Here is a 25,911-nt window from a genome sequence, read left to right on the forward strand (position 1 = left end):
AAAAAAGTACTTACTATAGGAATAATATTATCTGGGATTTTCAGCTAACAGGTCCTTATTCCTGAGGCTGGGTTAATACAGATAGAATAGGTATGATTTATTTTGCACTTTATATGTACTTTATATTGCACTGAACTTGCACTTTATTAATGACATGGAAGTAAATATAGATTCTGTAAGTGTAATTTGATCCCGGGGTCAGTTTTTGGTGGTGCAGGGGGATAACACAAAAATTAAATTCATTGCATTGCCTCTACATTAAAAACACGGTAACGTTTACATTATAAATCTGCTTGGATTTGCACTTGTTCAATTTAACATCGGATGTTTAACATCAAGACATTTTCTGGTGCACTGAGTGCAAATAACTTAAATAACCATACGGTTATAAAGCACAAACACCTTATTGGTGATTATGTAAATATGTAAATATGTCATGATTTGTAGATATATGTAAATAATATATACTAACAGGTATAACTATGAACGTGGTTTAATCTACTTTTGTATTATGAAGTATAATGGGGCAATTTTCTATTATAGAGTGATTCTCATATTTTTGTATTTAACCCATAAACAATGAATTCAAATGTATTTTAACCACAATGCACCAGATGGTATTACACCATGATATCATGTGTAGAATGTACTTTGTAATTACAACCTTTCATTTTATCAAGAAAAGTATGTTATGCAAATCACAACGGAAAGTATGTCTTCCATGTCTTTCACCATACCGAGCATGTGATCACAAACTTTTTTCTAATGGCTGCTCCTTTAAAAGAACGGCTCTATGATTATGACACTGTCATGTGAACAAGGCTCCTCGGAGCCGAAACGTCATGCGTTGTGCCTGCTCAAAATAAATAGATTGCACAAAATTGGACCGTGTCTGCGTCTCTCTAAGGTGTGGGAGAACGCCGCACCTGTGTGGAAACTCGAACGTGGATTTCGTGGATATATATATATATATATATATATATATATATATATATATATATATATATATATCAATTATTGGAGAGTTCTTGTTAGTCCAAAATAATGGAACAATTTTTATTTACAGAGGAGAACGTTATGCTATTTGTTACAATGCAAGATTTCTTGAGTCATTTCAACAAATCATCTAAAGTTGGAGCCTAGCCCCCTGGCTGGCTAGCTCTGAAAATATTTTGCCCATTAATGATCCTTCCATGAAGGACTAAATGCCAATCCTATCTACTCTGCAATCTTCTATTATAAAAATAAAAATTTTATGTGCTACATTTTTAAAATAGACTAACCAATTTTTATAACAGGTTTGGATGATTTTTCAAATTATGGGTATGAGCTTAAAGCCATTCCCTCATTTCTTTCATTAATTAGATTTTTATTCTGCCTAAATGCATTAAAATCCTTCCATGTTCGCCTACCGAAAGGGGTGCAACATCAAGGCTATGGTTTCAAACATGGGAAGGAGTGGAGGAAAAAGATCTTGGTAGTGATAAGGTAGAGGCAGACATCAAAGTAGAGATGCTGGTCTGTGAGGTAAAAAGACAGAAACAGAGGGCTTCCCACTTGTGCAAAGGTATCAAAATCGTTGTTAGAAAAAGAGAGTGACAAACACAGGAGACTGGGGAATCTCCTTCTAAGCAAATTATGTGTAAAAAAAAAGAGATGGAACTGCTTTGCCACAATGAACAACACCAGAATCAAGATAGCGTAGCCATAATTCCCAAAAAGCCACCTCTCAAAAATATTAATAGTAAAATTCCCATCACCCTTACATTTTAGGGTCATTGCTGACCACATGGCCACATTCATTGTATCCAATCCCTTAAAATGTGTTTTTTATCTAAATGGGATTCTCTAATCAAGTGAAAGCTGGAAGAAGGGACCCATCTGCTTATTTTTATTTTAACTGAAACCATCGAAGGCAACTGCACTGACAAAATGAGTATTGTCTTCAACCTGGTTACCTAAACTGACTAGAAGTGGAAAATACAAGAAATGTTGTATTGTCTCCATGGTAAAATCTACATTTATGCTAGACTTTTATTAGAAAACACAGAAGGATAAAAAAAAGAGAATGATGACTAGAATGGGTGAGATATCACAGACATGCAGGCTAGGAGACAAAATAAAAAGGAGATCAAACGGTGGGAGAACAGTTATACCCCTAACACCACACCAGGAGGTACAGTTTCATAGCACCATAGAGCTGCAGTGCTATGATGACCAAAGAGTAATGGAACTGCTGTAAAACAGGTCATGATCATGTGCACTCTGTTGTTTGTGTATGGAGAGAGTTTTCTGCAGGTTCTTAGTGAAGTTGGGGGGTGTAGATTCTTCATGCTGGCCGCTTTTTCATCCTGTTTTTCCTTTTGTGGAAGCATCTAAGTGGAAAAAAAATCTCTTTAAATCCTCAGCTGCATAGCCTTCAAAGAGATCCATCTGGGGCTGAAACAAGCATAAAGTTGAGTAATGAGAGTATGAAAAACAGAAACATGGGCAAGTGCAGCACATCAGGCTACAACCTTTAAGTGTAGACAGGAAAAAGGAACATATATTCCAGTAAACCGAATGCAGGTTAGGAAGTGAAAATGTTTAGACTGGAACAGAGTAAATATCGTAAGAGAAACAAAGGTAGAGGAAGATGTATGACAATAAGATTGTAGAAGGTTTGAAAAAGAGAGTAAAAAAGGGAAGTGTGAACATGGAAATATATTGATTAGGTCATTTAGAGTTTCAGCTAATAGGTAGACCTTCACTTTTATGAAAAAACAAAAAGAGTCCACTCAGAATTTACAAAACAAAGTGCTAAACTTCCAAAGAGTGACTAAACCCAAGTGAACCTTTGGTTACTAGCATGGGAAAGCAATAACGTTTTTTAAAATAACTCTCAATGACCAAAAAGTTCCATCCCATGTCCTTTTCTTGCATTACCCATTCTGTGCCTCTGCTGGTCTCTGAATACACCTCTAGACAGCCATACACAAAGAGAACTCAGGTGGGCTTGATAGGCCATCACCAGGCTGATGGAATATCCTGTACAGAATGGGAGGGAGGAGCGGAAACGTGTACCTAAACAAGGCTGTGCCTGTCCCCACTCAAAGAACTGAATACACACCCCTGTAGTGACTCGAGAGCCAGGGCAGGACCTTGTGCACTTCAAAGGCCTCTCTTTAAAATATCCCCCACTTCAAAGGCACAACTGGGTAGAAGTACCGGACCCCTTAAACCATCACGTCAGTACACTTCTGGACCTGACAACACTCTGCCAAGAAGGAGGACTACTGTGCTGTTGAAAGGGTGGTCACTCTGCTGGACTCCTGCTCTGCTGTGCCTGCCCTGCTGCCCTCCTTGCCTGGTAGTGAGAAGGACTGGACCTGCGTTCCTACATCCCAAATACCAAGTGACTCCAGGGGCATGCTGGCTTTCCCCCAGTTCTGAAGTCTCAGGGACATCAAAGGCTTCATTCAACCCTGGTACAACCTCTGGACCTTGCCAACTGCGAGTCCTGCCCTAGAAAGTGGTGATAACCCAGCCCTGGGTCCTTGGAAGTGGGGTTTCCTAGGTGTCTCTGATCAAATTACTACGACTGAGGAAGCATCCGGATGATTCAAGAGATTCAGCAGCAATCTCCCTGAAGTTGCAAGAACCACCTTGCACACTCTACAGAACATGGAACAGTAATCAAAAGCATATAATATAAAGCAATGAAGTACACATCAATTGCAATAAAAGTCTGGGAGCCGTGAGGGGAACGGCCAGGGGCTTTTCCTTGCCTTTCCGCATCGAAAGGGAAACGGCCAGCGGGACTACTATTTTGAGCAGCCCCGGGGTTACAAGGCGCACCTGCGACGCCTCTGCCTGCGCCCGGAGGCGCTAGAAAATCGCCACGCCTCTCTCGCCAGGAAACCGGAAGGACTTAAACCAACTGGCTCTCCCCGCAGCAGAGCGGGACGTGCGCGGCGGGCGCCGGGCTAAGCCCGGGCAAAGGACGGGCCATCAGTAGGCGAAGGAGGCCGGGCAGGGCCACCGCTCTTGGCTGCCCAAGGCTGTGGCCGAACTGGACACTATGAACTGCGGTAATTTTTCTTTTAATTAAATTACCAGTCAATACCAACTTAATGCGAAAAGTCTAATTTGATGATTATCAGTATTGTTTTTATCTTTCTTCCATTTGGTAAAGTAATTACCGTCCTTGTATATTTCATATCTGGTGAGAACCTCAGCAAAGCATCATGGGTAAAAACAACCCTCCTACCACCCGCCCTTGCACATGGCAAAAAGCTGCTCTAACAACCCCACTTCCGAGCTTAACTGCAATAGATAAAATGCTGCAAAAAACAATAGGGGTTGTAGCTTCTGCTATAGAAAACACCGAAAGACGCCTTTCTCCAACACCTGCCATGCTCCCCCCTTTGTCACACGGGAATGTATCCCTAGCCACAGCCAACTCCCCGGATTCGATGCTAGCGTCTTCCTTCGCTGAGCTCCCCTGGCCGCAGGTCGAGTTAGATGTCGACCCCCACAGCAATCAATCCCCCCTTTAGCTCCCCGCGTAGTTAAAAAGGTACCCAAGCACTGTCCTAGAAAAAAGAAGTCTAAACCACACAAAAAAGTTGCTAGGCCCCTCTTTTTCCACTCTAGCACCTCCCTTATGGGCTACTCATTTAATAATTGATCTACAAACGCATATGGAACAGCTCATCAAATCCAAGTTTAAAATTTTGATGAGTAGAATTGACAAAGTTGCCTCTATGATAAACTCCAAGAGTGGAACAAGTGATCAGTTCTCAACACCTACCGGGACTAATCTCCCGGTCCCGGCTGTAGGAAACACTAATCAGTTATCCCAAGGTCTAAGTCACGATGAAGGTCTACGAGCAGACAACCGGGATTTAGGGCCGGGTCTACTGAGTCAAGTCAAGTCAAGTCAAGTGATTTATATAGCGCGCTACATACCCAGAGGGTCTCAAGGTGCTTGAAGAAGGGTGGGGAATTACTTGTCGAATATCCAGGTTTTAAGTTGCTTTCTGAATGTTAGGTGGTTCTGAGTGAGGCGAAGGTGAGTGGGAAGTGAGTTCCAGGTTTTAGCTGCCAGGTAGGAGAAGGATCTGCCTCCCATGGTGGTTTTGTTGATGCGAGGTACAGTTGCAAGGGCTTGGTTGGAGGATCGTAGCTGGCGGGAGGGGGTGTAGAAGGAAAGTCGTGAGTTGAGGCATTCGGGTCCAAGTTCCTAAAGTGCTTTGTGTGCGTGGGTTAGGAGGCTGAAAGTAATCCTCTTGTTAACGGGGAGCCAGTGGAGGTTTTTCAGGTGGCCAGAGATGTGGTCTTTACGCGGGATGACTATGACTATGTCTAACCATCCCATTGCCCTTATCCCGTCTGGCCCAGCCATTCCATCAAGTGGGCACTTAAACAACGTGAGCTCAAGCCCCCGCGATCCACCCCCAGCCCCAAACGTGATCCCTAAACACCAGTCAAACCGATATATATATCATACATCCAGGAGGGTCCTGCCAGGATCGGCTCCCTCGTCAAGTGGCGCTAGGAGACGGCGAATCCAAGTCGTTGAAATTATTCAAAATTCCACAGTTTGCTTCTAAGCAAGCGTTACCTTGGAATAAAACGTTTTGCCAAGATCGTAACCCCTGAGTGCGCGCTTGCTTTGAAGCAAACTGTGGAATTTTGATATATATATATATATATTTTTTTTTTGTTATTTTTTTTATTTAGAGCTTTATAGCACACTTTAACAGTTTCAAGCACTGTAGTAACAGATGGTATTTACATCCAACCTAATGGCACTCCATGTAATGACCTCAGAAAGATTAAATATTGAGCTGGCTTTTCAGATCTAAATTTAGAAAACGTAGATGGCAGAAAATGAAGTGAACTTCTTACTGGAGGAGCCTTTCTACCTTTTATGGAAGGATAGATAAAGAGGATGTATTTAGAAATCTTGGGGAAAAAATACTGCTGGGTTTAACTTCCTATTCCTTTTCCCAAAATAATTGTGATTAGGAGAACATTATAACAGATTGAGCCAGTATAGATAATTGAATAATGTGCAAGATATCAAAAATGGAAACAGATTCTAAGTTTGAAAAAAAAGGAGGAATACTACTGAGAAAGCTCTTAAATATTCTTGAAACGGCAATTAATCTCTTGATTTGGAAATCGCTCATTGAGGAAATGGCTATTATTCTCTTGACTGGTAAACCCTTCAAGAAAACAACTTGGCCAGTCAAATCATAAGGATTGTTTTGTGACCACCCTATCAGTAACTAAATAATTTTAATATATGCTCTATGCTACGTCTACTGTTATACACAGTTAGATCTAGATGTGTGAGTATTTCTGTATCCTTTATATATGTATTTCATTTTAGTCATAGCAAAAAAGAAAAAACTACAAATGTACATATTTTGCATTATATACATGTGCATGTCATAGTACACAAGAAATACATCTTATTTACATAACATAGGTGAGTGAGTATATATATGACTTTACGCTCTTTCTATGAAAACACATGTATGTCATAGTGTGTAAATCTGGTTAAAGTGAAGCTACCTGAAAGAGTATTCAAATATATTTAGATATAAAGATACATTTGAATATTGAAGCCACAAGATACATATGCATATTAGACCATGTATATATATTGCTGCTTTTATGTACATATGGGTGTGTATATATAAAGGGGTTTAAGCCTGCTACTAAAACATTTCTACATTTCTTTTGTGTATATATGTATGCATGAATATCCCATCATTACATTTTTCGATCTGGGAGTATGGCTCTATACATGTATATGTTAATTTCATGTATTTAAAAAAAATAAGAAAACAGGTTACTTACCTGTAGCTATGGTTATCCAGTATTGGTATCTTTCATAGATTCACATGCCTGAATCAGTCCCACAGTAACATACACAAGCAGTGCCATAAATAATAAATAGGCTAAAAAAAAGCCCAAGGTCATCCATTAGTAGCCTTTCTATGTCCTTTTAAAAAAAGGTCCAAATGTTGGCTTCCGCCAAACAGCTGCTAGCACCCTCTAGAACACTCCCAGCTAAGGCAAGTTCTCTTCAGATTTTCTAAGCACAAGTGGGAAGTACGTATCCCCAAAACCAATGAGAACTGACTCCATGAGGAGGAGGGTTGCTTGCATGTGAATCTATGAAAGATACCAAAACTGGATAAACGTAGTTAAAGGTAAGTAACTTGTTTTCTTATCCAGTTGCCAGAGGACTGCCGCCGAGTCATCATACATGCCACGGTGACAGCTAGAATAGACTATGTGAATGGACTCTATGTAGGTCTGCCAGCTTACTTGTTTAGAAAATTACAGATGGTGAAAAAAGCGTCTGCAAGGTTGATTAGACGAGTACCATTCCGTCATCATATCTCTCCGTACATCGAGGAGTTCCACTGGCTGCCTGTGGCCAGAAGAATCGAATTTAAGGATTTGACATTTGCATTCCGCTCAATCCATGATAAATGCCTGAGCTACCTGAAACAACGTCTTTGCAGCTACAAGCAGAATCGACTGCTCAGATCGAACTCACAAAACTTATTTTACACTTCACGGTATAGGAAAGCCCGGGTGGGTGGCAGATCTTTCCTTGCCAAATAACCTACGACATATTGACTCAGAGCCACTATTTAGGAGAATGGTGAAAACGTGGCTATTTAGCTTAGGTTAACATGCTTAGGTTTTTTGCTGATTTGACATCCTTTTGCCTGCCACTTATTGCTATTAGCGCCAGGACACCTTTGTTTAAGGTAGCTGTTCACGCTCTACAAATATCGGTATTATTATTATTATCCAGTATTGGGGTATCTTTCATAGATTCACATGCCTGAATCAGAATAACAAGCAGTACCCTAATTGTACTATCGTTAGCGGAAGGTGGTAGACATGTAATTTCAAACTCCCAATAGTAACCCACTATTCTGTACACAATGCATGCGCTAAGCATCATCATATATTGAAATATTAAAACAGTAAATGTTGATGTAACCATCCAAAGATGCATCACAAACCATATCAAGGTACAAATTGTCAAACACAGTTACTTGATCACTTATCCTAATTAAAAATAGAGTAAAGAAAAGAATTGCTTTATGAAAAATAAAGAGTCAGACCTTAGTTAAAAAGATGACGTAGCACAGCCTGTCCAACCGCTGCATCCTCACATTGTGCAGATTGCAGGCAGTAGTGTTTCGTAAACGTACCAGGAGCTGATCTGTTTTTCTTATTTCCTTTATTTTGTGAAGATAAAATTCCAAGCATCTTTTGATATCCAACATATGCAAAGTCTGCTGGACTAGATAGGTTGGGGCAGAAAGATTGTATATCACTGGTTCATTGAGGTGAAATTGTGTTGGTACTTTTGGAATGAACTTTGGATTTGTCCGAAGGGCTACGTAATTCTCAGTGAAGTGTAGGAAAGGTTCTTTCAATCAATCAATCAGAGTACTTGTAAAGCGCTCTACTTTCCCGTGAGGGTCCCAAGGTGATGAGGGGAGGGGCGTGCTGCTACTGCTCGAAGAGCCAGTCTTGAGGAGTCTTCTGAAGGCGAGTAGGTCTTGGGTATGCCGTATGTGGGCAGGGAGGGTGTTCCAGGTCTTGGCGGCAAGGTAGGAGAAGGATCTGCCGCCGGAGGTCGTTCGTTGGATGCGGGGGACAGCGGCGAGGGCGAGGCTGGCGGAGCGGAGCTGGCGGGTGGGGGTGTGGAAGCTGAGTCCGGCGCTGTGGAATGCTTTGTGTGCATGGGTGAGGAGCTTCAAGGTGATTGTAAAGGTCTCACTTGCTGAAGTAAGAGCTAGCAAGAGGGATACTTTCCATGTGAGAAATTTAAGTTCTGCTTTATGAATCTGTTCAAACGGTTGTCTCATCAATTGCGCTAGGACCACATTGAGTTTCCACTCCGGAGGGGGCGCGCCCACTGGAGGCAAAGCGTGGAAAAGGCCTGTCATGAATTGATCCATGAGATTAGATTAACAGAGAAGGAATCTGCAATTTCTCGGTACAGGAAATCTCCTCAACCAGGTGAACTTTTACTGAAGAAAAGGTGAGACCTGATTTAGCTAGTGAGAGGAGGCAAGGTAAAATCTGCTCAGCAGGGGCTTGCAGCGGATGAACATTGTATTCCTCGCACCAGCAAACAGAATATTTTCCATTTCAGATGATATGTTTCGATAGTGCTTTCAGCCCGGGATTTAGCAAGTATTTCTCTACAGTGTTGCGGAATATTGAATTCTAGGAATTCAGGAGCCATGTGTGCAAGTGAAGAGAGCATGGATCTGGATGAATCACTTGGCCCTTGTTCCTCGATAACATCGTTGCTGACGGTTGTAGGTGAATGGATCTCGCTTGGAACAATAGGAGCAGCTCTGGGAACTAATATTGTCTGGGCCAACGTGGTGCTATCAAGATTAGGCTGCAACTTTCCGATTTAATTTTGATTAGTACTCTGGAAATTAATGGGATGGGGGAAAAGCGTAGGCATATATTCCTGACCATCGCATTAAAAGTGCATTCCCCCTTGAGTCTGGTAGTGGGAACCTGCTGGCATAATACTAGCATTTGACATTCTTCTTCGTTGCAAAGAGGTCCAAAGCTGGTACGCCCCATCTTTGGAAGACCTTGTCCAACTGATTGCTCTAGCTCCCACTCGTGGCAGCTGGACTGAGACCTGCTTAGCGTGTCTGCTAGGGTATTGTGGTGACCCCTTACATGTTCGGCCTACAACGAGATTCCATGGAGCGTTGTCCATCCCCATAATTCCTGCGCTTCTTGGGATAGCGTCACAGATTTTGTTACTCTTTGCTTGTTTATATAGTACATGCTGTTCGTATTGTCTTTACTGACCAACACTTAGGAATATGCTATTCTTATCAGGAAAGCTTGGAGAGAAAAGAATATGGCTTTGAGCTCCAATCTGTTGATCTGTTGTCTTTTCTGTACCGAAGACCATTTGCCCTGGATTTGCAAATCCTGCAGATTACCTGCCCATCCCTCTATGGAGGCGTCTGTTGTTAGAATGAAATCTGGGGTGCTTTGTAGAAAGGTTAGACCTTGAACAAGATTTGTCGCTTGAGACCACCATTGTAGTGTTTCCACCATCCTTGTGATTCGAATTACATCTTCGAAAGATCCCAAAGCTTGTTGCCACTGTTTCTGCAGCTCTTCCCGAAGAGGCCTCATCTTTGGTCTGGCTAGGGGTACTAGGTTTATTGCTGAAGAGCAAATCCCCTGGAGCAGTTTGAATATTCGTACAGAAAAGAAATGGTCTTTGCCAACCTTTGGAGATGCATCTTTGTCTCTTGCGACAAGAATGCTTTGCATTAAACGGTGTCCATGGATGCTCCCAGAACCGATATTACTTGAGTTGGAAGTAAATTAGATTTTTACCTGTTTACAGTGAATCCCAATGCATTGAATTGACTAAGACAAGCTGTCGTTTGATCGGCTTCCTGCGCTGTTGCCACTATGAGTAGCCAATTGTCGAGGTATGGAAAGACTTGAAACCCCTGAGATCGCAAAGCCGCCGCTACTGGTGCTAGGCACTTGGTAAAAATCCATGGTGCTGATTTTAGACCAATTAGGGGCACTTTTAATTGATGGTGGGTATTAGGCACAGTGAACCATAGATAATTCAGGTGTTTTGGGTGGATCGGGATATGGAAATATGCGTCTTCCATGTCGAGCGAAGTCATGAAATCTCCTTTGTTTAAGCATCCCACAAAATCGGAGAGTGTTACCATCCTGAATGTCTGCTTTTTGAGAAACTTGTTAAGTTTCCTTAAGTCCAGAATCGGTCTCCATTCTCCTGACTTCTTTCTTATTAGGAAGAAACAAGAATAGAAACCTCTTTCTCTCTGAGCGAATGGTACTTCTACCATTGCTTTCCATGGCCCAAAACATACTGTGGAGACTTCATAATTATCCATTGCAAAACTACCTGGTTTTGCAAGGGAGTCACCTGTGTTTTTGGTCCCAGGCTCGGCGGCCATACGGAAACCTTCAAAACCCAGACATTTCTGAAAACTAGACACCCAGGGAAGTCCAGGGAGGTGTGGCTTGTGCGGATCTCCCAACATTTTCATACCCAGAATCCCCTGCAAACCTCAAATTTAGCTAAAAGAAATCACGTTTTCCTAACTTATCTATGTAAGAAAGTTGTGGGATCACCGTGCTGCTACAAATTTCCTACCACCCAGCATTCCTCGAGGTCTGCCTATAAAAATGGTACCACACTTGTGTGGGTAGGCCTAGTGCCTGCAACAGTAAATGGCCAAGAACATACTGTGGGGACTTCAAAATTATTGATCACAAAACTACCTGGTTTCGTGAGGTATTCACCTGCGTTTTCGGTCCAGGGCTCGGCGATCATCTAGGGAAACCTCCCAAAACCCAGACATTTCTGAAAAGTAGATATCCAGAGAGGTGCGGCTTGCGTGGATCTCCCAAAATTTTGATACCGAGAATCCCCTGCGAACTTCAAATTTAGCTAAAGAAATCACTTTATCCTCATTTTTCAATGTGGGATCACAGCTCCGTCACAACTTTTCCACCAAGCGTTTCCCTCAGTCTCCAGAGTAAAATTATACCTCACTTTTGTGGAAGGAGGTTGAAAGCACAAAAATAGGAAAAATAGGCTATGCCCCAGTAAAATGCCAAAACTGTGTAGAAAATTCTGGTTTTCTGACAAAAGTCGGTCTGTTCCTGAAAGCTGGGGAGATGGTAATTTTAGCACCACAAACCCTTGGTGATACCATTTGAAGGGGAAAACCAGACACTTTATTCTGCAGCACCTTTTCCCAAAAGGTGTATCTGTATTTTGGCTAATTTCTTGGTCCCCTCCAGGGGAATCCATAAACCCTGGGTACCTTTAGAATCCTCAGGATGTTGGAAGAAAAGGATAAATGTTTGTTGTGGATACCTTGTATAAACAAAAAGTTAGAGGGGCCTAAATGCAAACTACCCCAAATAGCCATAAAAGGGCTTAGCACAGGAGGGAAAGGCCTAGCAACGAAGGGGTTAAACATTACAATTATATTATTTCAATATATATACATTTTTTTACCTGTGGAGTAAAGTAGACTGGTAAAGGATGTGTGGGGTTTAGGAAAGGATGTGTGAGGATTGTTGGAGTAATGGTTGCGAAGTAAAGGCATGCCCAATAGACATTCTATGGTTAATGATGGATTTAAACCATATGGATGGGACAATCATAAGATAAATCAGGGAGATGACTGGGTTTATATTCACTAACCACAAATGTAGTTACCTCGTTCACCATGTTGAGTCCGTCACACTGCATTGTCCACAATTGGTAAAATAAGAGAACAGGTGGATACACATTGCAACACCATGGATGCCACTTCAAAAAGTAAATAATGGCCAATAGTAGGCTTCAAAGTGTATTTCTAAAAGATTAGTTTAAAAAAATTTATTAATTCAGAAGTATTCTTTTTATATTTTTATTTTAAAACATTGATGTAAAGCAATTGTTGAAAAAGAAATTCATTTATTAAAGAAATAATTATGTAAATATTTCCTAAATGAAACCTTTAAATTACAAATATTCATAAATGTTACGTAAATTAAATATTTTAAACACTACTTTTAATGTCCTTAATTGTTTATTATTAAAACTGACATTATTAAGTTGTTATAATGCTATGTTATTAAGTCTCATTTTTTGATAAAAGGTTTTCATTATGATTTAAATGTTATATATTAAAGAAGAAGTAGACTTCATAGGATAAGAGAAGAGCAAATATAGAAACAACATACAAATCTACAAAACATATAAGCGGGATGTATACTAAAAAAAGAAAATACAGATTGGACTACAATAGCATTCTGGCCTTCAAGAACTTATTAAAATCAGATTTGATACCACTGTAAGAATATCCACTCCTATTATTTATGGACAGACCATTGATGCGTCCACTTCTCCTTCAGAACACCCACCGTCCAAAGATCCCAGCACCAGCTCCCAAGAAGAAACTGGACAAAATCACAGATGACCAGCTCACCACTTCACTCCGCAACTCAACCCAACCATTGCGGAAGACTACCCCAACAACGCAGCCCAAAGTATGCTAAGATGGATCTCCAACAGCACCAACACCATAGCCCCCTTCAAGAAGAACAACAAATGCGCCAAGAAAGCTAGACGGTTTGCCACCGAACTTCGAGAGTCCAGATGCAAATGCTGTCACCTCGAAAAGACCCTGAGGACTTCCAAATCGAAGAAGCCCACACCAACTTCAGAGCCGCCACCCACGCCCACCGCCAACTCATCAGAAATGAGAAAAACAGAGATCAAAGACCGAAGCTCCACACATGCACACAACAGCAAAGTGCTCTTACGCATAATCAAGGAGTTCAACCAACCCACCAGCGAGTCTACAGAAATCCCTCACTCTCAAGACCTCTGCGACAAACTCAGCACCTTCTTCCACCCCAAAATCAGGAACATTTACAACAACTTCGAAGAAGATAGCCAACACGCTGAACCCTCACCAACCACCCGACACCCTGAAGCCAACGATTGATAGCTGGACAGCCCTCACAACCGAAGACACGCTAAATACGATGAGGTCAATCCACTCCGGGGCCCCCACAGACCCCGGCCTCACCACATCTTCAACAGAGCCGCCGACACCATCACAACTATGCTTCGCCACACCATCAACAGCTCCCTCGCGAGCATCTCCTACCATGACGATTGGAAGCACGCTGAGATCAACCCCCTCCTGAAGAAGCCCTTAGCGGACCCCACCGACCTCAAAAACTACAGACCCATCTCTCTGCTCCCGTTCCTAGCAACAGTCATCGAGAAAGCCATCAACAGCCTACTCGCCACCTTCGTCGTCGAAGAGCACAGCATCCCCAACCCCTCCCATTCCAGCTTCAGAAAAAAAACACAGCACAGAAACCACCCTCCTCGTCACTGCAGATGACATCCGCTCCCTCCTGGATAGAGGAGAGACAGTAGCCCTCATCCTCCTCAACTTCTCAGCAGCCTTTGACAGTCTCTCACTGCACCCTAACATGCAGACTTCATGACACAGGGATCCGGGGATAGGCCCTCTACTGGATCCACTGCTTCCTCTCTGGCAGAACGTAGTGGGTCAAACTCCCTCCTTTCCTCTCGGACTCTACACCAACCACTTTCGGAGTACCCCAGGGATCCTCCCTCAGTACCATGCTGTTCAACGTCTACACGGCTCCGCTCGCCCCAATCGTCAGAACACACGGACTCAACATTGTCTCATAAGCAGATGCCACCCAACTCATCCTCTCCCTATCCAACAAACCCAATGCAGCCAAGCACAATTTTCAAGAAGGCATGGAAGCAGTCGCCAAATGGATGAAAAGCAGCTGCCTACAACTCAACACTTACAAAACTGAAGTACTTATCATGGACCCACACCCCGATACCTGGAACGACACCTGGTGGCCCCCCTCCCTCGGGACCCGCCCATCCCACAAACCATGCACACAACCTCAGAATCATCCTGGACTCCGAACTCAAAATGGACCACCAGATCAACTCCATCGCATCCTCCTGCTTCCACACCCTCCGCCTCCTATGCTAGACTTTCCAATGGATCCTCCTCGAGCACAGAAAGACCATCACTCACACCCTCGTCACCAGCAGACTTGACTACAGCAATGCACTCTACGCTGGAATAAACAAAAACCTCACCCGCAAGCTACAAAACATCCAGAACGCTGCGGCAAGACTGGTCCTCAACCTGCTAAGACACTGTCACATCTTCCAACACCTGCGCACACTCCACTGGCTCCCCATCGAGACTAGAATCATCTTCAATATTCTCACCCACGCACGCAAAGCCCTCCACAACACTGGACCTGAACAGTCGACGTGGTCCCCTGCACCAGGAAGTGCAGATCGGGAGTCTGCCCCTTCTTCCTTGCGGCCAGAGCCTGGAACACCCTACCACTCCACCTCAGACCAACATCATTCCCCATCTTCACGAAAAACCTAAAAACATGGCTCTTCGACATATCTCCTCCTTGATGGACTGGAACCTGCCCCCTCCCCTCCTCCCCGGCGCCTTGAGACCCCCACGGGTGAGTAGTCGCGCTCTAGAAACACATGATTGACTGAATGATTGATTAAAGATCATGGCAATGTTGCATTTTTGTGCAACAGGGTAATTTCAAGATAGTGTAGCATAAGCAAATGGAATGGCTTAGCCAACATTTTCTGCAATTCTTTCATAGTTATTGTAAAATATGATTCCAGGGAAACTGACCAAGACATCGGTCAGCAGTTGGCAGACCAGGTAGGAGGAATCCCCCCCCCCCTGTTTTGTTCTACAGTTCCCCTCCTTCAACCTTTGCCAGCTCTACCCCTGTGATCTGATCCAATCTGCTGCCCTTGCTGGGGCAATATCAGGGTACCCAGGGGAGTGCCCCCTTGCCCTGCTGGAATGGGTGGTGTCCCTCATTGTCTCCCTAGACACTCCCTGGCTGACCCCCACCTCCATCCCTCATTTCACTCCAAGTTCAGATCATTACTAGTCTTTCCTGTTGCTAATACTCTGCAGAACTGTCTCAGTCTCTTGTGGAGTGTCTCCTCTGGCCGGTACGACAGGGCAATCATATTCATTTTTCCCCTTGGTGAAGCTCTTACATTCAGTTGGAGATGTGGAAACCCATGCTCCGGACTCTCCGACTTTTTCCTAAAGCCCCTTCCATGAAGCTTTCCAGAAGATGGCATCCTCCTTGCTTTCTCTCCCCCCAGTGCCAATGATAGTTTTACAGAAGGTGGAACCACCCACCCGACCTCCCCACAGGGTGATGGAGTGACAGACTATTGTACTGAAAATCTGTAATTCAAACAGTGCACAGACCTACCCGCCACCTCCAGATGACAAACTCGACAGGGTCCTTGCGGCCATGGAAAGCTCTTGTCTGTTATTGGAGTCAATATGGGTACTTTGATGACGTGACTTGGATTCCTCCAGGATGACCACCAAAAGCTGTCTGATCATGTTGAAGAGGGTGAAAAGGAGATCCCACAATTGTCATTATCAAACCTCCAGCCCCACGTGAAGATCGATTTAGCATGAACATTAATAAAATGCTAGAAAAATAAGTAAGCCTTTTTCTTAAAGGTAAAGTGAAGTTATGAAAAGGAAGTAGGTAGGTTGCTGTGCACCACTCAAGTTTAGGAACAACTTCATTTTCATAACCATCTTGCAGCAAAAGTATTTCATTAACATGCAGAACTACTTCACCTTAGTATGCCAGATTATATCAGTGCATTGAGAAGTATTTGATAGTTTTAAAATATACATTTCAAAGCATTAATTCTTGCCCCCACACTGACTACAATGTCAATAGTGAACTAAGAAGCAAGTTAGTTGTTATGTGCACTCTTAGGGTGCCCTAGTTACCTATTGCACACAAACAACATTCTAGTTTATTAAATCAAACACATCCTGAACTAATGTATTTCGAGGTCCTCTTATATGTGATAATGAAGGGGAAAAAAGAGGGATAGTGATATAAATCAACTGCCTAGGATCACACAGTATGGAAAAGTGGGGAACTGGGATTAATCCCAGGTTTTCTGGTTTCACATTGAACAATTCAGCCACTAGATGTATATGCTTTTCCTATAGCCGCCTTACTGTGCTCCTCCACTGCCCTGCTGGCATTAATGCGGCCCTCGGTCACATCACAGACCAAACTTTGTGGCACTTGGGAAAATGTTTGGGAGTACACATGGAGTAGATCTTACCATCTCAATTCAATGAAAGAAATGGCAGCGCAGGTGGTTTATCCTGTTTTCTAAATATAACAATGCTCGCCGGTTCCCAAGAGGCAGGAGCCTGACACTGCTACACAGCTTGAATAGTGATCAACATTTCACTACATAGTTCCGGGAGGACGGTTTTTTAAACTCCAGAGGAAAATACTCGGGGACAACTGCTTTGCCAATTGCTGATGAGCAAATCGGCTCCTGTGCCTCCTCTAAACTAATAGGGGCGTAGAGGAGAGCCCACTAATCTACCAGACGAGTCCTTAATAGGGGCTATACTCCTCCCACCTCTTTTTGCCTAATCCGTCTAACCATGAATTTGATTGTAGTCTCACCATATTCATGAAATTCCTTTTTATACAGCGAATACTTGCTGGCGAACTCCATTGCTTGTTTATTTTAGCTTTACAAACCATAACCACTATCCGTGCCTCGCAAATATTCTGATTATGTTGTAAGTATAACCTCAGCCTTCTTGAGATCCTCATATAGCCCCCCTGAATAGCATTCTTGTTTTGCTGCTTCCTCAAAAATAACTCAAAGCTGAAAACCTCTCTTCTAATTCCTACTTTTAAAGCATCCCAAACTATCGGACTGACAGCTGTATTACGATTCATTTGCAGAAATTGTGCCAGCAAGATTCTAATATGACTAACAAATGTTAGATCTAGCAAAAGCTTCCTATCAAAGCGAAAGGAGGCTCAAGGTCTGATAAATCCGGCCAGTGAAATCCCTAGTATTAGAGGGCTATAATCAGAGGAGACTCTTGGGAGAGACTTGATCTTGACCCCAGACACATGGGTCAAAGATATGAAAAAGTAGTCTAGTCTGACCAACTTATTATAAAGAAAAGAATATAAGGTAAATCCAGGGTCAGGGTACTTCTATTTCATCTATACATCTATTAAACCATGATCTCCTCATCTTTCCCATTGAGTTTGTGTAAAATGAGCTAAAAAAATTGATAATTGCAAGGTCCAGCTGTTTTCCTGCACCCGCAGGGAAAGCACCTTATCCATCCCTTTGGGCCACATTTCAAGAGCAATGTATGTGTGTGTGTATATATATATATATATATATATATATATATATATATATATATATATATATATATATATATATATATATATATGTATACTAGCAGCCCGTCCCAACGTTGTCCGGGTATGAATTGCTGACAGCCAGTAGTATATTGTTTTGTAGGATTTCGTTTAGATAGCATTTCTTATCTGTGACAGGCCTGTGAAACACTCCGATTCACAGTGCACTGCAATGTGTGGTGAAAAAATAGGAGTATGTTGCTGGAGTTGTGGGGTGCCATGCCACCAATGTACTTACCGGGGGAGGGTAAACACCCATTATTCCGCAACTTTCTTTTTGCATACCATCACCCCGTATACTTTCATTACGAAAGTACCATGACTTCGCAATGCCATTATAACGCATGGCATTACATTTTATATGCTTTTACCATGCATACATTTACAACGAAATTCGTTGTAAATGCATGAATGGTAAAAACATGTTTTTTTAAATGTTTGGATAAGGTAAGTATGGGTATAGGGGTATATATTTTGGGGTACTGAGGTATATGTTTTCGGGTGTTTGGGTATTTTAAGGGTTCAGATATAGTTTTGGGGTACAGGGGTATTTTTAGGGTTCAGGGCTAGGTTTTGGGGTACAGGGGTATTATAGGGTTCAGGGGTAGGTTTGGGTTTTGGGGTACAGGGTTATTTTTAGGGTTCAGGGCTAGGTTTGGGTTTTGGGGTACAGTGGTATTTTTAGGGTTCAGGGGTAGGTTTTGGGGTACAGGGGTATTTTAAGGGTTCAGGGCTAGGTTTGGGTGTTGGGGTGCAGGGGTATTTTAGGGTTCAGGGGTAGGTTTGGGGTTTGGGGTACAGTGGTATTTTTAGGGTTCAGGGCTAGGTCTGGGTTTTGGGGTACCGGGGTATTTTTAGGGTTCAGGGGTAGGTTTGGGTTTTGAGGTACAGGGGTATTTATAGGGTTCAGGGCTAGGTTTGGGTTTAGGGTACAGGGTATATTTATAGGGTTAAAATGGGTTAGTGTTTAGGGGTATTTTAAGGAGTAAGGGTGGATTATGATTATGGGGTGCAGGGGTATTTAAAGGGAGCAGGGTGGGATTAGCACACAAATGAGACATGGCATGAAGGGTGTAACATATCACACGCCCCCAGCGTTTATCACGCCCCCCAGCACACGCCCACAGCCCAACGCAGACTTGCCCACAAGGGACTACTTTGCTGGCATGGTTCTTTTACCTTTTAAATGTATATGGTGGGCGTCTGCATAGCCTATGTCCTTCTGCTGCAACTGCCCTTTCCAACGCTGTATTGGGTGTTGTGATTGGTGCTGAGATTACCCGCCTCACAGGTTTGGGCTCTCTCTTTATTATATTAGTATGGATATATATATATATATATATATATATATATATATATATATATATATATATATATATATATATTTCACAACCAACCATCCAACTCCAGAGAGAAAGTGGCACGTACTCGAAATTGGTATGAATAGGGCTAATTTATTTTGTTCAGGTCTCCCACGACCCCGCAATGACAGAGAGACGCGTTTCGCCTGCACAGCAGGCTTTATCAATCCAAATTGGCGCCATGAATTCAAACACTATATATACCCCTCCCCTCTAGTGCAGGCACCGATAGACCTAGAAAACAGACTATATGGATTAATCCATGGACAAAAAAACATTCAATACATGTTAAATAGATGAAAGTGCATAGTAGGACAAGCCAATACATATCAAATGCAGCATAATGCAAAGCCACGGTATTATATCAGTAAAAGATGTTATCAGTGCGTAATCAGCCTGGGGAAAGAGCATATGAAAATAACATTCCTAAGTGAATTCATAAATATTAATAGTACGGCGCCAAAGCTCTCAAAGATATGCAGCCCACCCAATATTTACTCAAAATTAAACATACTTTAAAAGACGTGCTCATTGTTTCATTAATGAAAGTCGGAAACCCACATGTTGCCACATTGAAAAAGGAACACATTTCCCCAGATAGCAAATGCGGCGAACGTGGATATTAATATGATTATAGATTATGTGAACCATCCGGAACACATTGAAGAGATAACAGTCTTGTAACAAGTCCACGGGGCTCGGATTGCACCTATTGGGTGCACTTACGACCTAAATGTCAGCCTCCGTACAGTCTCTACTAGCTCGTAGAACTGCAAGATCCAGAATCCCCTTCAATGGAAATGTCAATCAAAAATCCGTGCAGGAATTTTTGCAAAAGTTTTAAGTATGGATAAAATTAACACTATAACTTAGTCCAAACCTACAGTAATGTTCCTACAACACCAGTTCTCACATCCGTAGAACCTATCCAAACGAGCGCACTCTGAGCCATACACGATGTCCAAGCTTAAATTTGATTTTATTTCGACGTTTCTGCACAGCAGTTAACAAACACTTTTCGGCGTTGCCGCCTTCCTCAGTGTCAACTTGACTTTTTAAATTACGTGTTTACATATAGATATGCTATACAATTCATGAACATAGAAAGTGACTTGTGATTTAAACAAAATAAAAAATGGGCTTCGGTGCAGCGGCCATATTATAATTTTCTAGATTCCGAACATTGGATAACCTTATACATAGTGCTTTAAAATTGTCCAAAATTACATGTGATGTTTAACGCTAACATGATTAATGAATATAAGCATTACATATACAATAACAGCGCAATGAGTGATATACGCTTTCAAATGTTTAAAGCTGAATTTAAAATGCTTAAATGTGCAGAAACAATGAAATAAATAGAATTTAAGCTTGTGAGAACTGGTGTGGATTAAAATTGCACGCTCCACCGTGCGCTGAGAAAGCACCCGCGGTGCTGAGGTGCAACGGCTGGTGGACCTGTGTGTTGGGAATATATATATATATATATATATATATGCCATAAAAAAGCCAAATAACTGGCTACAATCCCAGAAAGGCTTAAAAAAATGCAGCAAATGCAAAGCCTGTAACTACGGCATCAATACCGCCAATGTCGAGTTGCCCTTTAGACGGACACCATACACCATCAGGGAGCATTTCTCATGTAAAACAGAATATGCGGTGTACGTGCTGACATGTGTGTGTGGCAAAAGATACGTAGGTTCCACAATTCACCCTGCGCACGTGAGAATCTTGCAGCACTTGCGGGCAATCACAAATAATGACCAAGCGTACCCTGTAGCGAGGCACATCCATGAGACACATGCAGGGAACGCCCAAGGCCTAACATACTTCGTCATAGACAGTATCCCCAGAAATGTCAGAGGTGGTAACCGCAAACTTGCCCTACGCCGCCTGGAGTCCAGATACATTATTCTTCTGAACTCTAAGATCCCATTCGGTCTGAATGCGGATGAGGCCCTAAGTGTACATCTATAATCCAGCCTGGACTGTCTTTTTCCTAAGTACCATTTTTGAACATCTGCAGTTCACGTACTTTTAAATCAAATCACCTCACATGTAAATTTGGGATATCGCACTCACAACATTATCAGACACTCACCACTTCATGTCACTGTCACAATCACCCACCACTCATCACCACGGACACAACAAACACAAGTCCCAATTAGTAGCTCCACTTGGAGTCAAGAGGCCCATACATGAATCTGGATACAACACATAGTATTGAATGTGGAACAAACGCCTAGATCTTAGCGGGTGGCATATACAAACAAGCACTGAGCTGAAAACTCAGGAGGTATGACCACGGCTGTGGCACTCATTGAGTAACTGTGAGGTACTGCAAATATAATGGGCACTGTCCTCGTTAAATGTTTACAAACCAAAGAATGAGTTTAACACTTACTCTATGCATCGGTCGGATGTTATATTGTGCAGTAGGCCAGAGAAAGTAAACAAACAAGCAAGCCGCGACTTTGCATTCACCTCCCCGCCTGGCCACACACGATCAGGAAGAATTACAAACCGCATTGACGTAATAGCCAATCACGGCCCATATGACACACATGAACGGGGCCAGGTATGAGCTGTTTCACACGTACTCAATCCGGACTTGTGTAACAAAGCAGAAATGTATTAAAGAACACAGTGGTGCAGCGTGGGTTGATATGCGGGTGTGATTTAACATTCAGCATATTACGAAACGCATTGAAATAAGGGCACAAAGTAATGTTTTAATTTTATTTAATTTAGCTGCGTTTTTTTGATAGAGTGTAAACAGACTGCCATGACACTAAAATGTGCAAGTCATGAACTTTTTTATGTCCATACATGGGGAGTAACCGTTCAACCATAGCAACAGCCCGTTGAAACCAGTATGTTAATTGAACCCATGGGAACATGTATGTGTATATATACCTAAGAAAAATGTAATGCAGATGTAGTGAACAAGGCGGGAGCAAGCCGCCGAAACGCGTCCAAGCAGCAACTGATCATTTAAATAAATTGTTTGGATTCAGATTCACGGAGTCAGCGCCGTCTTTCATTCAAAGTTTGGTGTGGTAAAGAATATATATATATATATATATATATATATATATATATATATATATACACATATACAAACACATATACATATATATATATATACATATACACACACATATACATATATATACACACACATATACATATATATATATACATATACACGTACACAAACAAAACTAAAGTGGAGCTTTGGTCACAAGCTCAAAACACACATGCAAACAATAACATGTACATCAAATCAAATAAATCACCCTTTTACCCCTTATGTAACAGATGCAATTAGAGACTTCATAATTGATATTACAAGTGAGAATATACATCTTATTACGATTAACACTATCAATGAGGCCACAACGTATATAGTAGTATTTCTTAGGTGAATATGCGTTTTGCCTTTTGGCATTGTTATTTATGAGTATAACTATTTTGAGATTATAAGCATTGCGTTTGGGGCCAGATATACAGAGAGTACGAGTAGCCATTTTGCAAATCGACCTATCTCATGAATATTGAGGTAGGTTTCAGTTTGTGACCCATTAGGAATGCATGGCATCACAGGGATGGTGGCCTGCTGAGCAGCAAATAACCATGTTTTTATGGTCTTTGAAAAAAACGCTTTTTTTAAAAAGCTTCCTCCTCTTAAAAAAAGTATTTTCAACATTCACAATTTGCCAAAGCGTTACCACCAACTTTGAGTTGGGTTTTGCGATCTAATTTTCTTCGTAAAACCTTGGTACATAACACTGAATATTGCTATTTGGAAGGGACGCCCTAAATAACCCCACTTTCACAAAGCGTTTTCTACACCGAAACTACAATTCTGGAGAAGCGTAGCTTAGATGTTTGTACATCAGAAAAAGCATTTTTGCATCTCCCAAACGGCCTGATTTAGCGATTCGGGCCGTTTGCAAATTCAAAAATGATTCATGCACATGGCTCTTTATGTGTGAGTTAGGGCTTCCGTGGCTCTTGTGAGAATTATGAATTGCGGCGATAGCCACAACTGGGGAGTCTCTGTGGTTTTTAGGTTTGCTGTGTAACTATCACTTCAGTTTTGCAGTGCTTTTCAAAGTTAATTTAAAGGTTATTTTAAATATGTTAAGTTCAAGCATAACTTCCCTATAATTCTTTAGTGAATTGTTTTGTTTTTTTCAACGTTGGTGAGGAGCAGTCAGATATATAAAGATTTGCAACTTTTCCTTATTGATGGAATTTCCTGTAGCATTTTTCCCCAAACCAGTCTTCGTTTTGCACTCAGTGCTCTGACGTGGTATGATGCTCAGGTGGAGATTGTTCTCTTTTGCTTCCAGCAGCACCTCTTACAAAACATTCTGTTGTGTCTCTCTTTCCTGGAATCCTAGTGTTTCCTCTGTTCCTCCCTTTCGTTTCGACTTGAGTTGCCGTTGGTCCTGAAAGAGTTGTGTCTTTTCGGCCCCCCACTCAAGTTTTAGTCATTTAGTCCAATTATGTAACCCTTGTGATGTTTTGTATTTTTTCTCTAGGGTTTTGTGGGAATGATTCCCACAGAATTGAATCCTTTAATGTTTTTGTTTTTTATCATCCATGATGTTTCCTGTGCAGAGAACATTCTCTTCCTCTTCTCGAGCCTGAGAGGTTTCAGTAAACTCTTCCATAATTACCTCAGTCAGTCTTTAGTACGGACAGGCTCTGTTTGCTTAGGCCTCACAATATGCTGGATGTCTCTTTTGTTAATGTGGGACAGGCACTTTTGTTTTATTGTGGAAGGTTACCTGAGGTCTCAGCTCTTTTACTTTGAAAAATCATTGGACAACAGAGGAAGTTCTGTACTTGTCACTAAAAGTGCCAAGTCCGCAGTCTTGCAATCAAGACTGCGGACATCAATACGACCAGCCCGACCTAAAATTGACATGATAGTCTTTGATTTGCTCATATCTGTGGTGCAGATACATTAACTTTTACAACATTTGGCAGACCCCTTCTCCCACCCCTACACTACCCATGTCTGTCTTACTCCTAATATATAGAATTGTATGCAAATCTGTTAAGCGGGTATACTTAATGAGGTGGTCAAAAAAACAATGCTCCCATTTTAACTCCTATAGGAATCCTTGCTTCAGAAATCAGCCCTGATTGGTATTACCCCAAACTTGGCATGAAACTAGAACTTTACTCACAAGTGCACTTGCTTGGTTTAGTGTAAATCCATGCAATACTTTGGGAAATTAGCATCACAAAATGTGTTGGTAGGCTTGAAAGGTTTAGAAGTTAGAGACATCTAGACCATTAGTCCACTGAAACTCCTCGAAGCCAAGTTTGTAGACTTTCATGGATCTAAATTTAAAAATAAATGTCCGCCTAATGGACCCGGAAGGGTTTTGCTCCCATAATCCATTTCAGGTCAGCAAAACCAAAGGTTGGTTCCTAACCCACTCAACCTTAAAAGACATTTTAAAGACAGATTTTTGGGCCAGGGTTAGCCACCTACAGAGATTTGGGTGAACAGCCTGGCTTGTGGCCACATCTTACTGTGCATGACCTTTAGCCCCACATATGACTCACAGGGTCTGGCCAACACTCTCGGAATATAGCTTTTCGCCCTAAATGCACCCCACGCTGCAATCAGCCTCTTCAACTCTGCCCACCCCTTTGCCCTCTTGTCCATACCTAATGAAAGTGGAGATCTCTGCTATTGGCTTAACTTGCTAACAGCTGTCAAATACCATGCACATTCATTAACTACCGCCAAGGTTATTAGCAAATTAACCCACCAACCCCATCACTTTCACCCCTGTTGATGGCTCTGCATGGAACTCAATATAATATGCATAAGTTAAACTTCATGTAGGTCCGTGGTGCAGCACTAGAGATATTAGTAAATGCCATGTTTATTGACAGTCTTTAACTTTGTACCTCCTCAGATCTGCATGGATCCAAAGATCCTGCACTACGCTTAAGTTGCTAATATCCTATTAAGTATAGTGCACATTTATTCAAGAAGGTGTTGTCCTCATAAGTAAATGAGGCAATATGCCCTGTGTTAAGATTCCAAACAGCAATTCAAAACAGGCAGAATAAAAATCAGAGTCAAAGAAGGGAGTTCAAGATCAGAAATGTAGGAAAATCATGAACGTTTACTAAAATATTAGAATGTGATACAGAAGGCAAAAAAAGCAGTCTTAATAAATCAGTCAAAAGCCATAAGAATCAATTATCATAAAGGCTGCCATGGTTAAATAGATGCAGCAATTAGCATAATCTGAAAAAATAGGATAAGTTCAAAATATGCAGTAAATCAATATGACAGCATCTCTAGTGGTTCAGAAGAGAGTCTGGCTCATCCCCAAATCTGAGGGTCTTCTATAATGAATTACCCCAGAGAAATCAATGAAAAATGCAATGGCAACACTGGACGAGCAAAGGTATCAATACAACTACAAATTATAGTTCAGCATTATAAAAAGCCACATAATAACCAGGTTAGCACTACCCCAAATGAATGTTGATTTGCTGCGTCTGAACTAATGTCATTGGTGTCAAAATAAACTAGTTAGAATAAACAATGAAAGTCTCATAACTAAACTGTATACAGCAAGTGAGC

This window comes from Lissotriton vulgaris, chromosome 10 (assembly GCF_964263255.1).
Source record: "Lissotriton vulgaris chromosome 10, aLisVul1.2, whole genome shotgun sequence".
NCBI classification, from domain to species: Eukaryota; Metazoa; Chordata; class Amphibia; order Caudata; family Salamandridae; genus Lissotriton; species Lissotriton vulgaris.